General features: G+C 46.8%; 1 long non-coding RNA gene across 1 annotated transcript; it reads left to right on the plus strand.

The window, feature by feature from the left end:
• The first annotated feature begins 534 nt into the window (after positions 1-534).
• LOC121133248 lies at positions 535-5,276 on the plus strand. The gene is made up of 3 exons (XR_005870051.1): positions 535-618; positions 1,986-2,091; positions 5,085-5,276. It is a non-coding gene; the product is annotated as an uncharacterized LOC121133248 (long non-coding RNA).
• Positions 5,277-12,154: the final 6,878 nt, after the last annotated feature.

Below are 12,154 nucleotides of genomic sequence, written 5' to 3' on the forward strand. Positions count from 1 at the left end.
TGGGAGCAACCAGCAGAGTGAAAGTCAATGCATACAAAGAGAAAATAAATGCGGGGGACTGGTGAAGCGGCTCAACAGGTGAGAGCCACGTCGTGCTGCTCACAGCTGCCTGCACTCTGTTTTTAACCCATTGGGTCTGTTCAGTGCGGCCATATGTGCATGGGCATGCAGTCATCCACTGGAACATGGGCAGCCATATCCCTGAAGAAAACTGACTCTTCTTTCCCCAGTAACCATCATCTGACAATAGCTATGGGTGGAGCTTTGTGGGTCCTTCCCCAACTCAGGCTGGATTTTTTGCTGTTTTGGTCTTATGAATATAACCACAGCCCATGTGAGTTGTTATGCGCAATGGCTTTGTCGAGTCTGGAAAACACTATTATGAAGCAGTCCCCCGCAATATCTGGCTTTTGCAGTCTTTCTGATCCCTATCCTGTAATTATACCTGGGTCTTGGGAGGAGGAAGTGTTATATAGATGTTCCATTTAGGGCTGAAAACACTCTAGACTTTTACTCTCCCCATACTCACAGGTTGTGAGTCTGTATTAATGGTCATCTACTGCAGTAAAAAGATTCCTTGATGAAGGTGGAGGACTACACTAATCTATGGATATAATGGTAGGTATTTAGAAGGCAGTTTGATACTATGTCTATAACCAAAACAATGTCTGTAGGTTCTCCCCTAGGGCCTATGATCTTCCCAGCCAAGGGTTCTTAACCCAGTTTATAGTAGCAGGCATAAGTTCTATCTTGTGAAGCAGGCATGAAATCCAAGCAGAAAGAGGTTGATTACTCCTGTAACTATCAGGGCACTATTGTATAATAGGCATATCTTCTCAGGCCAGTCACTATTGTAGTTCACAGGGTTCACACAGCATCTTCTAGGCATTATGAAATCTAGCCAATAGGGAAGAAGCTTCCAGGTCTGTACCAGATTGATTTTTTGAATATATATTATATAATTCAAATGTATGGTATCTTCAGCAATAGGATCTTACCATTAAGTTCTGGTATATAACCAAGAGAAATGGCAATAACATTTATTGCTAGGGGAATCTATGTGAACCCCTCGACTGACAACTCAAAGGTAGATAACTGTGGTGGTTTGAATGAAATGCCCCCCCATAGGCTCATAGAAATGGCATATTAGGAGGTGTGTGACCTTGATGGGGTAGATGTGGCCTTGCTGGAGGATGTCTGTCATTGGGGGTGGGCTTTGGGGTTTCAAATGCTCCAGTCAGGCCCAGTGTCACTGTTCTTTGATGCCTACCGATCCACATATAGAACTCTCAGCTCCTTCTCCAGCACCATGACTGCCTTCATGTTGCCATGCTTCTCACCATGGTGATAACGGACTAAATCTCTGATCCTGTAAACCAGTCCCAACTAAATGTTTTTCTTTATAAGAGTTGTCATGGCTGTAGTGCTTCTTCACAGCAATACAGACCCTAACTGACTAAGACAGTAACCTATACCTAGTAGTGGCTTTCTATTTGATGGTCTATGGCATGTGGGAGAGGCATTATCCTTCCATATTGGGTAACTCCCTTTAGACTTTTGAGATTATATATATTTGAGATCTCAGACGCATATATACATATGCTTCTAAAATAGTAGGCTTACATATGGATATTTCAAAGATCTTTAATTTTAGTTATCCTTTCCTATACTCACTCCTGCCATGGCCTCCATGTATCCTCCTCCCCACTTAAAACATCCTGCCCCACTACTCCCCTTTCCCCATCATACCACCTAGGTTCTACTATCCTCCTCCATTAAAATAACGTCAATGGCCCTTTCTTAGTTTCCCGGCTTCTATAGGTGCGCCAAGTTAAACACGCAGACCTAAAGATTCAAAGACAGCATCCACATAGGAAAGAGAACGTGCAGCATGTCTTTCTTGACCCAGATTATTTCACTCAGAATGATTTTTTTCAGTTCTATCTGTCTACCTTCAGATTTCATAATCTCATTTTTCTTTACAGCTGGCTAAAATTCCGTTATGCCTACGCGCCACGTTTTCGTTATCCTGTCATTGACAGGCATCTAGGCTGTTTCCATCTCCTAGCTATTACGAGCAGAGCAGCAATGGTGAGCAAGTATCTCTGTAGTAGGGTATAGAGTCCTTTGGGTATATGCCCAGGAGGGTATAGCATCGTGTGGTAGATTGACTTGCAGCTTTTTGAGAAATCTCCACACTGATTTCCATGGTGACTGCATCAGTTTGCACTTCCACCAACAGTGAATAATAAGTGGTTCCCCATTCGAACCCCTGTGTCAGCCTTTGCTGTCATTTGTTTTCTTGGTCTTAGCCCTTGTGACTGGGGTAAGATGATGTCTCAGAGCGATGGCTAAGGATGTTGAACATCTAAAAGAGGTTTCTTAGCCATTTGTATCTAATCTTTGAAGAACTCTGTTAGGTTCTATAGTCCATCATTGAATTGGAACATTTATTTTCCTGGTGTTTGGGCCTTTAGTTTGAGTTCCTTGCATATTTTAGGCACAATCATTTGTCATATGTATAGCCATGGAGCCTAATTATGAGGTCAGAGTCACAGCACGCGTAAGTGTTGAAAGCTTCCCTTGTGGAAATTGTTTTGCATTGTGTTTTCAGGAAAAGTAGGAACACTTTATCGACCAGGCACAGGGATGGTCCAACTGCAGTCTTACGTCCAACAGGAGCACCTGGTAGTTGGGTTAAAATGGGAGCCAAACCAGCTGCTTTCCAAGAAACCTCCCAGGAGTTCAATGCTAGCCTTGCTTCCTCCTTCTCTCCCTTCTTCCCCTGTGAAAGAGAAAAGCAGGAGTACGTGAGATAATGCCTCCACACCAGTGGGGTCTGAAACCACTATCACAGCCTGGCCTGAAAATGTCCAGTGTGATTTCTCCTGAAAAAGACCAGGGCCCACGGCTGCCTGTCATGTGGCTCCCCACCCCTCCTACTGGGATTTGAGCTCATGGCTCACCTCCACACCCCCAGACTCTGGGGCAGGTCAAACCTCTCACTGTCTTCCTCCCTCTGTTAGCTCCTAGTTCAAGGCCTTCTACACACTTCACTCCCCTAAATATATAATGCATTTCCGCAGCAAAGATTCTCAGCATGATGCAGAGCTGGGCCAGGAGAGAGTGAGCCCGAATGCTTCCTCTGGCTGCTCAGACATTCGGAGACGCCCTGGGCCTGGACATGTCTGCTCAGTAGCTTCACTTCACCCTGAGGAGCACATAGGCCTTGGACACCTGGCTGATCAAACCCATTCCTCCCACTGCGCTCACAGAGTTCCCGGGGTTCCCTTGTTTTTATTCATCTGTGGGTGCCCAAAGTGGCCTAGCTGGTACAGAATTTCGATTTCAAGGCTGTGCTTTTGCAGGGCAGGGTTATCCTTTCAAAACGCAGCCGTGGGATCACATGTTCAATGGGTGGAAAGCTCAGGCATTGGCAAGTGTTTGTTCCTAAGTCATCAGTGAAAGCGGCCATCCCCACAAAACACTCTCCTGTTTCACAATCTCAAGTTCAAAATAGCTCTGAGTAATACTTCTGGACCCTTTCTTCTGTTTTAATCCTTGACCTACTTTTCCTGTCTGGGCAAGATACCCGATGAGTAGAATGATTTCAGAGAAGGCTGCAGCAGAGAAAACAAAGCCAAGGGATGCCTGAAGGGACGGATTAGGAAGCCCTCATCTGAGCATAGAATTAAGGAGATTCATCAGAAGAATGGGCTTACAGGAGATCCCTGTGGCTGAACACAGCCTGGCCCTGGTGAAACAAGATGTCATAGAAACGGTTGATGGAGAGTCCAGGCAGAGGTGCTGGCATATGGGTGCACACACATTTGTGAACCTTCTCTATTCCTCCCTAGCTCTTATCTGGAGATGTGTTTTCAAAACAGATTCTGCCAGTCACATGATCTTCACAGGCAGAGGCAGAAGAGGGAATGATCTTGGCTTCTGGAGCCTGAACCTCCGAAGGTTTGGGCTAGAGGAAGAGCAGATGCAGAATTCCTTCCGCTCGTACAGTTTTTGCCAGTGTTGTGTGGTACCTGTCAGAGAAGACCACACGGGTTTAAGCTAGGAGACAACCTTTATGAGCTGGGAGACAGCTGCACTGGGAGTTTAGGACCTGAGTGCAGTCCCGAGCCTTGCTCAGGGTGGGGCTTTTAGCACAAACCCCACATCCTGGTCCATAGACCTCATTTAGCAAGAACAGTTGTTAGCAGAGCTACAGACTGCACGGTGTAAACAGCATTGTGCACATCTGTCCTTGTGAGTCAGACACTGGAAGGCACACCCTTCTGAATTTGTACCTCAATTTGCTGTGTTTCACTGCATGCAACGCCATGCTGAAACCTGATCCCCAGGTCCCGCGTTGACAGGATTCATAGAAAGTGACTTTGAGAGGTCACTGGGATTAAATGAAACCATATAATATGTTCCCCATGATGCATTAGTGGTCTTATGAGAGACTGAAACACACAAGCTTGTTCTGATGTGGCACCAGGGTCCTCGGGTGTATAAATCAGAGGCTGGCCTCATAATCCTGGACTTCTGAGGCAAACAAGGCTCTCTTCCTTAAGAGTTACTACTCAGCTGCGTTCAGTTCCAGAGCAGAACATGAGCCAGGCAGGGCCATTTGTTACTTTCTTCAGCAAATTCTCTCCTCTGCAGGCCTCTGTGTTAGGGGAACCATAGGAACCTGCATTTTCGAGATGCCTACTCATAAGCAGAAGCACACAGGTCCAGGTTCAAATCCCACTTCCAGTGGTCACCCACTGTGAAGTCTTGAGAAGCCCCTTCCTACTTCTCAGTCTCTCCACCTGATGGATATGGTAATGATGCCTCATCACACCTTCAGGGTGAGAGAGTTAAAGATAAACCGCCAGCTGCCTGCACCTAGATAAATGGTAGCTGTGGCCATAAGCAAGGCACAGTACCTGCACTCAGGGTGATGCCATCCAGGCGCTTGAGGGAGCTAAAAGAATGCTGGGACTTGAGTTGAATTTTGAGGCCCAAGATGAGGGCTGGGAATCAATACTGCATTAAAGGGCATGGTGGATGATGTTGTGATACGTATTTGCACTTTGTTCCAGATTTCTCTTGCCCCTCAACCTCCAACTGAATGTCCACTGAGTGACTTTATCCTGCCTTCCTTGTTTTTTTTTTTTTCTGGACTCCTCAGCTTCTCAATGAATGGGGGAACCTGAGAATTGGTGAATTTCCAAAATAATGAATGGATACAGGTTTTGTTGAATGCAGGACCTCAGAAGATAAAGCACGTGGCCCTTGGGGATTTCACCTCATACCTCAAGAGTCCCAGTGTCAGCGAGGGACCCTGGTCCCATGTGGGCTAGAACCTTGGGACTCAGAGTAATGGGAGACTCAAAGGGTCTCTACCTCACCAGATCTCCTGGCTCTTCCAAAGATGCCTGCTTCTCATGCTGCTACAGAAATAGCATCCTTCCCAGTGAGAACTCACTCCACACAGAGGTTGATGAAGAAAAAGTTACTGTAAAAGCACAACACAAGGTATTGTTAATGCCCAAAGAGGAGTTGGCCTCAAATGGATTTTACTAACTTACAGACATTTTAGGTTTATGTACTTCACACACCCTGAAATCCTTAAATCTCTTTTAGGTCTGGCCCTAGGTTACACTTCGAACAATTTAAGCAGAGACTTGGGAAGATTGGAGAGGTACACAGCAAAGATATTATTTATTAAGTACACCAGTGTTGTTCTTTTTGGATAGTTGTTCCTTGCCGTCATCTTGCTCACCTGGCAGAGTTATGGTTTTCCAAGAAGAGAACTAGGGGTTTTGTGGCAGGCCAGGCCTTAACATTGGTTGTGGTTCTGTGTCTCCTTGAGCTGTGAGAGGCATCTCCTTTGACATGGGGGTATGTGGTGATATGTTATTTATGATTTTTTAAGGCTTGTCTGAGGATTCAGAAAGCAAAGTCAGCCACAAGTCATAGAAGCCAGGCACACACCTTTAATCCCAGCAGTCAGAAGTTAGGAGGTAGTGGTATATACCTTTAGTCCTAGGACTCAGGATTAAGAGGTAGACAGATCTCTGTGAGTCCAAGGCCACCCAGATCTACACAGGATTGATCCAGTCCTAAAGAGAAACAGCTCACACAAAGATGATCTCAGCACCTGGACTCACACCCCTGTAAGCCCAGCATATATGGGTGTAAAAGATAAGAGTAGGGTCTTCGGTAGTTAGTATCAGACATTCATTCTCCAGCCACATTGATGATAGGAAGACATTGAAGTCTCAGGATTCTCCAGCCATGCCAAGGAGAGGTTACAGTTTGAGGTTTGGCAGAACCAGGATTGTCTTTCAGTCTGAGGTAGCTAGTGACCAGCTGCTTTCCCTGGGAGCTCCTGCTCCTCTAGAGTAGTAAGAACTACGTGGCCTTTTAGCTTGTCTCCCTGCTTCAAGTTTCCAGCTTTACTTAATAGAAACCCCGGTGAAGCCACTAAGCTCTATCCACCCTGATAGAGCAGACATTGCCAGCCAGGGCCACACAGATGCTCTGTGATAGGTCTGCAGCTTCTCTGACTATCCCCCACCCCTGACATCTGGGTCATCCAAGATGCTCCTAGGTTGATCTCTGGGGTCCTGGGGTCTCTGTTGGCCCCTTGCTCTGATTACTGTCACAGAAGAGGAAAGGTGTAGGAAAGGCTAACGTTAGGGAACAAGGAAGCACACGGTTAAGGAGGTTCCTGGACCACCTGTCCTAGAGCTAGTAGTCTCTGAGCCAAGACATGGAGCGGCACTGTTCATTTACAAGGGTTGCCATGATAACATAACTCAGCCTCACTGGCCCCAACAGCACATAATAATATTCTCAGGCTTAGGAGGCTGGAAGTCCAATATCAGAGCATCATCAGGACAGCTTCTTGTCTCTCTGTAGCTTGTAGATGGCCACCTTCATCTTCATACCACATTCTCCCTCAGTGCTTTTTGAGGATTAGAGGATCATTTCCCTTGGTTCTGCTTCCATGGAAAGAACAGATGACAGTTTGGCCTGAAGCTTGGCCAAAGCAGACAAGTATTCCAAGCTGGCTTCTTGAACTGGAGTGCTAATCATTCCTGCTTATAACTGGGTTTTGAACTAAAGAGTCAATTTAAAAAGCAAAGCAGAAATTTCCTCCATACACCCAGAGAGGGTGGATTTTACTTGTAGACTTCTGCAAGATCAAAGCTCCCATCAGCAGGGTTGGATAAGGAGGTGTCCCTCCCTGGAAGATGTTGGTGAGTTCTACATCATGTCCTCCTGATGTCCAGGAAGTTCTATGATGTGTCACTATGGCCAGGAAGTTCTGTGATGTGTTCTCCTAATGGCTGGGAAGTTCTGTGATGTGTCCTCCTGATAGCTGGGAAGTTCTGTGATGTGTCCTCCTGATAGCTGGGAAGTTCTATAATGTGTCCTCCGGATGGCTGGGAAGTTCTGTGATGTGTTCTCCTAATGGCTGGGAAGTTCTGTGATGTGTCCTCCTGATAGCTGGGAAGTTCTATGATGTGTCCTCCGGATGGCTGGGAAGTTCTGTGATGTGTCCTCTTCACAGCCAGGAAGTTCTATGCTGTGCCCTCCTGACAGCCAGGAAGTTTTGTGATGTGTCCTCTTGACGACCAGTAAGTTCCATGCTGTGTCCTTTATTCCTTCCTCCTTTATAGTTTGCCTAAGAGAAGGTAGAGGAAGAAAGGGTTCAGGCTCCCACTTTCCAGCAGAGAGAGGCACCAAAGAATGAGGTATCATTTCACTCATGCCAGGGTGTTTCTAGAATTCCCACCATCAAGGAACATTCCATTGAGATGTAAGTGTACCTTGGAGGGACTGTGGTGGTTAGCTTTATGCCAACTTGACACAAGCTAAAGTCCTCTGAGATGATAGAACCTCAGTAAGAAAATGCCTCCATAAGATCAGGCTGTAGGCAAGCCTGTAGGCATTTTCTTAGTGACGGATGTGAGAGGGCCCAGTTCACTGGGGTGGTGCTACTCCTGGGCTGTGGTCCTGGGTTCTCTAAGAAAGCAGGCTGAGCAAGCCATGGGGAACAAGCCATTAAGCAGCATCCCTCCATGGCCTCTGCATCAGCTTTGGCCTCCAGGTTTCTACCCGGCTTGAGCTCCTGCCCTGACTTCCTTTGATGATGAGCAGTGATGTGGAAGTGTAAGCCAAATAAACCTTCTCTTCCCGCAGGTTCTCTGGTCATACTATTTCATCACATCAATAATAACTGTAACTTGGACAAGGGAATTACTTATATGTGTGGGGAACTACGTTTGGTATAGACCTGTATTCTCAACCTGTCTCCTGCATCTTCTATCTGTGTGACCTTCCACAGAAGACTCAGCCTCTCTGAGTATGATATGGTCATGTGACCATATATCATATAGATGATGGACTTAGAGCCATTTAGATACAGTGTAAGCTAGAAAAATACCAGCTGCCTCCAGCACTTTATATAATGTTCTATCTCCACTCAGTTCTGTGTCTTTTGAGATCATCTGAGCCCTTTTTGGTTTAGAGTTCAGGCTAATGTGGATGCGAGCCCCAGCTCTGTAGTTATGTAACTTTGGGCAGGTTAATTACTTACCCCTTGCCTCAGTTTCCTTATTTGTAAAGCATGCTCAAAACTCTGCCTCTCATAGGTCGATCACGTGGAATGCACAACCAGAGAAGATAAAACTCTTGGATCCTGGGCTGGCACTCAGTGCAAAAACATTTTCATCTTCAGTCTCCCAGTCATCACCTCCTGGGTGTCAATCACTTCACAAGTACCTGTCCCTGGGTGATTTAAAAAACAAAGCCCACATTTCCCTATTGTACATGTTACTGGGTCAATATTGGCTTTGTGCTCTGGTTACCCTTCTGTAGCTATCCTTAGTTTATCCCCCTTCCTTCCTCTACTCCCCACCTTTACACCCTGCCTGAAGTCTCCAGTCTTATACTCTGCCTGGAAGTCAAAGAAGCCCGGAGATCCAGTCAAGACGAAACCGTACATCTCTGAGACTGACAGTCTCAGCCCACACTTGAGCTGTGCCATTTTTGCTCTCCCTCTTTTATAATGTCTCCAAAGAGTCTTGCTTGTAAGACATGACCAACACTGCCTGGATGTGAGCTCGGAGAGGAAAGTGATATATCTGAGTGTGATTGTTTGCTGTTCTTTTGTTTTTATCCAACTGGGCCATTTTGATCTGTGAACTTCCCTGACTCACTCCATGGTCAAGGTGGCTGTCTCTCCAGATCCTCAGTCACCTCTCTGGGTCAACACTGGTGACAGTCTAGCAGCTCTACATCCTCCCATGTGAGGCCACCGATTGTGAACAGAGCACCCTGCAGATTCAGCAGCAGTCCCTACCTCTTGGAACAAGGCTGCCAAGTTACTAGTTAAATTAGATTTTCAGAAAAACAAGCAGTGGTTTTTTTAGTATAAACACATTCCAAATGTTAAATGAGATATACTAAAATGTTTTCTTATTTATCCTAAAACTTAAGCCTTCCTTACTTGTCCAAAATTCATATGCAAATAGGCATCCAATGTTTTCTTCCCTAAAGGAGGGAATCCATCTCAGAGGGCTCACATGTCCACGTAGAAGGTTTAACCAGCTGAACATTGATTTCATTGGGGGATAGGAAGGTTGTGACTGGCTCTCACTCATGCTCTGGACAGGTAGGTGGGGGTGCTGGTGAATTTTCAAGAATTAGAGATGGAGGCTGGAGAGATGGCTCTGTGTGTAAGAGCTCTGGTTGCCCTTGCAAGGATCCAGGTACCAACACGCACATTGTGGCTCACAACCATCTAAAACTCCAGTTCCAGGAGATCCAATGCCCTCTTCTGGCCTCTGTGGGCACCAGGCACAGACAAACATTCAGGAAAACACCCACATTCACAAATAGATTTTCCTCAAGAAAATAATTAGAAATGGTTTGTTGATTGCCTCTTTCCCAAGCTGGCTTAATTTGGTCTCAGAAGTGTCACCTTGCATGTCCCTTCTTGGTCCTGGCACCCAGCCTAGACCTGCCACTCAGTTTGGGAGCTTAATGTGCATCCATCAGTAGTTTACCCAGTGAGATCTCTGCATGAACACCTTGAGGTCAAAGTGAGATGCAGAGGCAGTCAGTCAGTCAGTGTCCCATCACTGTGACAAAATAACCGAGACAATTAACTACACAGAGGAAAGGATTGTTTGGCTCATGGTTTCGGTGGTTTTAGTCCATGGTCAGTTGGCTTCATTGCTTTGGGGCTTGTGGCAAAACAGAGCAACATGGGGGGATGTTGGAGGGGGGGAGACATGATAAGCAGAGCTTCCCACCTCCTGGCAGGTAGGAAGTGAAAGAGAACGGGAGGGGGTCAAGGTTCTAATAAGCCACGTTAAAAGCACACCCTAATGACCTAACTTCCTCCTACCATACCCCATCTCCTAAAGGTTCCATTATCTGCCAGATAAAAACCCAGGGTAGTGACCAAGCTTTAATGTGACCTTTGTGGGGACAGGTCAGATCCACACTATAGCAGTAGAAACACGTTTACCCCCAGCCCCTGGTGACTTTACACTTGGGAGTCACAAACCTTGCTGAGTGACAGTCAACAAGTTGGAAAGACCTTCAGGAGTGGGCTCTTATCCGGCTGAGAGTGGTCATGACAGAACAACCGACAGCTAAGATTGGAGATCTTAGTCCAAACATGGGCAGGGGAACAGGGAGACCTGCTTGGTAATGTAATGTACCATGACTCAGGAGCAGTGTAGAAGTGTCCAGGGCTCTCTCACCCTGGGACAAGATGTTCCAGAGCACCTTTCTTGTTAGGAAAAGAGGGACTCCTCCACATCTCACAGAGGGCGTAGCTATGCCAGGGATCACCTGCCTGTGTATAAGTCACTCTGCTTGATCACATGGAACATGGATAACCACACTACATCAGTTCAACAAGCTTCCAGAGGACCCGCTATGAGGTAAGCGCAGTTTTTTTTTAATTTTTAAATTTAAATTTAAATCAGAAACATGGTTGCCTCACATGTCAATTCCAGGTCCCTCTCCATTTCCCTCCGCTCCACCGGTGCCCTCCCACCAACCCCCCAATATCCCCTCATTTCCCCAGGGAAGGTAAGGCCCTCCATGGGGGTGTCCATAGTCTGTCATTTCATCCAGGGCAGGGCCTAGACCCTCCCCCAAGAGTTCAGGGTGAGAGTGCATCTCTCATTGTTGGATGGGAGTTCAAAGTAGGTAGGCGCAGTATTAAGTTCATGGTACAGTGATGAGAAAGACGTAATGATGTAGGAGAAACTGAGGCCAGCCTACCCAAGTCTCAGGTGCCCAGGCCAGCCCGCATGAGCATGCGCAGCAGGCACTTCCTCCCTGAGCCATGCCTGCCTCCATACTCAGAGAGAAGAGACACCTGACCAGAGACCAATGAGGAATGGACAACGCAGCAGCAGAGTCAGCGCTTGAGCCAATGGGACCTTGGCAGGGGCTATAAAGGCAGGGCTAACTTCCCTAATAAACGAGTCTGCAGCAGGCTCTGCTACTCACTGACTCACAGTGTCTGAGTGGTTGGTGCTGCGTCTTCTCACCCCCTCCCCCAAGGGATGTCCGCACAGGGTCATTCGCAACAGAGTGCCTTCCTTCAAAGAAGCCCCATGCTCATGTGGCAGAGAAACCTGAGAAGGTTATTTCATCTCCGTGAGGTAGGTTCTATGAGGATCCCGTGGGCAAGACACTGTGGATCTCCAGACACTATCTAGGGACCAACACCTGGACTACCCTGAGTGTATTCTTACCCCTCCATACACATAGATGCCAAGAAACATCCAAGATCTGTCATCCCAAATCTGCAGTCTTAGTGTGGGACGCTATCGCAGTCCTGTGGGCTGGGTGGCTTAGGACAATCAGTTCATTCCTCTCTGTTCCAGAGGCTGGAATTCTGAGCTCAGGAGCCACAGGGTAGAGCTCTGGTAAGGTCACCCTTCTAACTTAATTGCCTTTCACAGGCCCTTCCCAATGCCCTCACATTGGAGGTCAGGGTTTCCACATATGAATTTGGGATTCCTAAATTAGGGAGACACAGACATTCAGTCCATCGCACCACGAGACTGAGCAGAAATCCTTTTGTTAGTAGTACACCTTCAGAAATAGCTCAGCTCAGTCTACCAAGCCT

The sequence above is a fragment of the Mesocricetus auratus genome, unplaced genomic scaffold (assembly GCF_017639785.1).
Source record: "Mesocricetus auratus isolate SY011 unplaced genomic scaffold, BCM_Maur_2.0 Super-Scaffold_100021, whole genome shotgun sequence".
NCBI classification, from domain to species: Eukaryota; Metazoa; Chordata; class Mammalia; order Rodentia; family Cricetidae; genus Mesocricetus; species Mesocricetus auratus.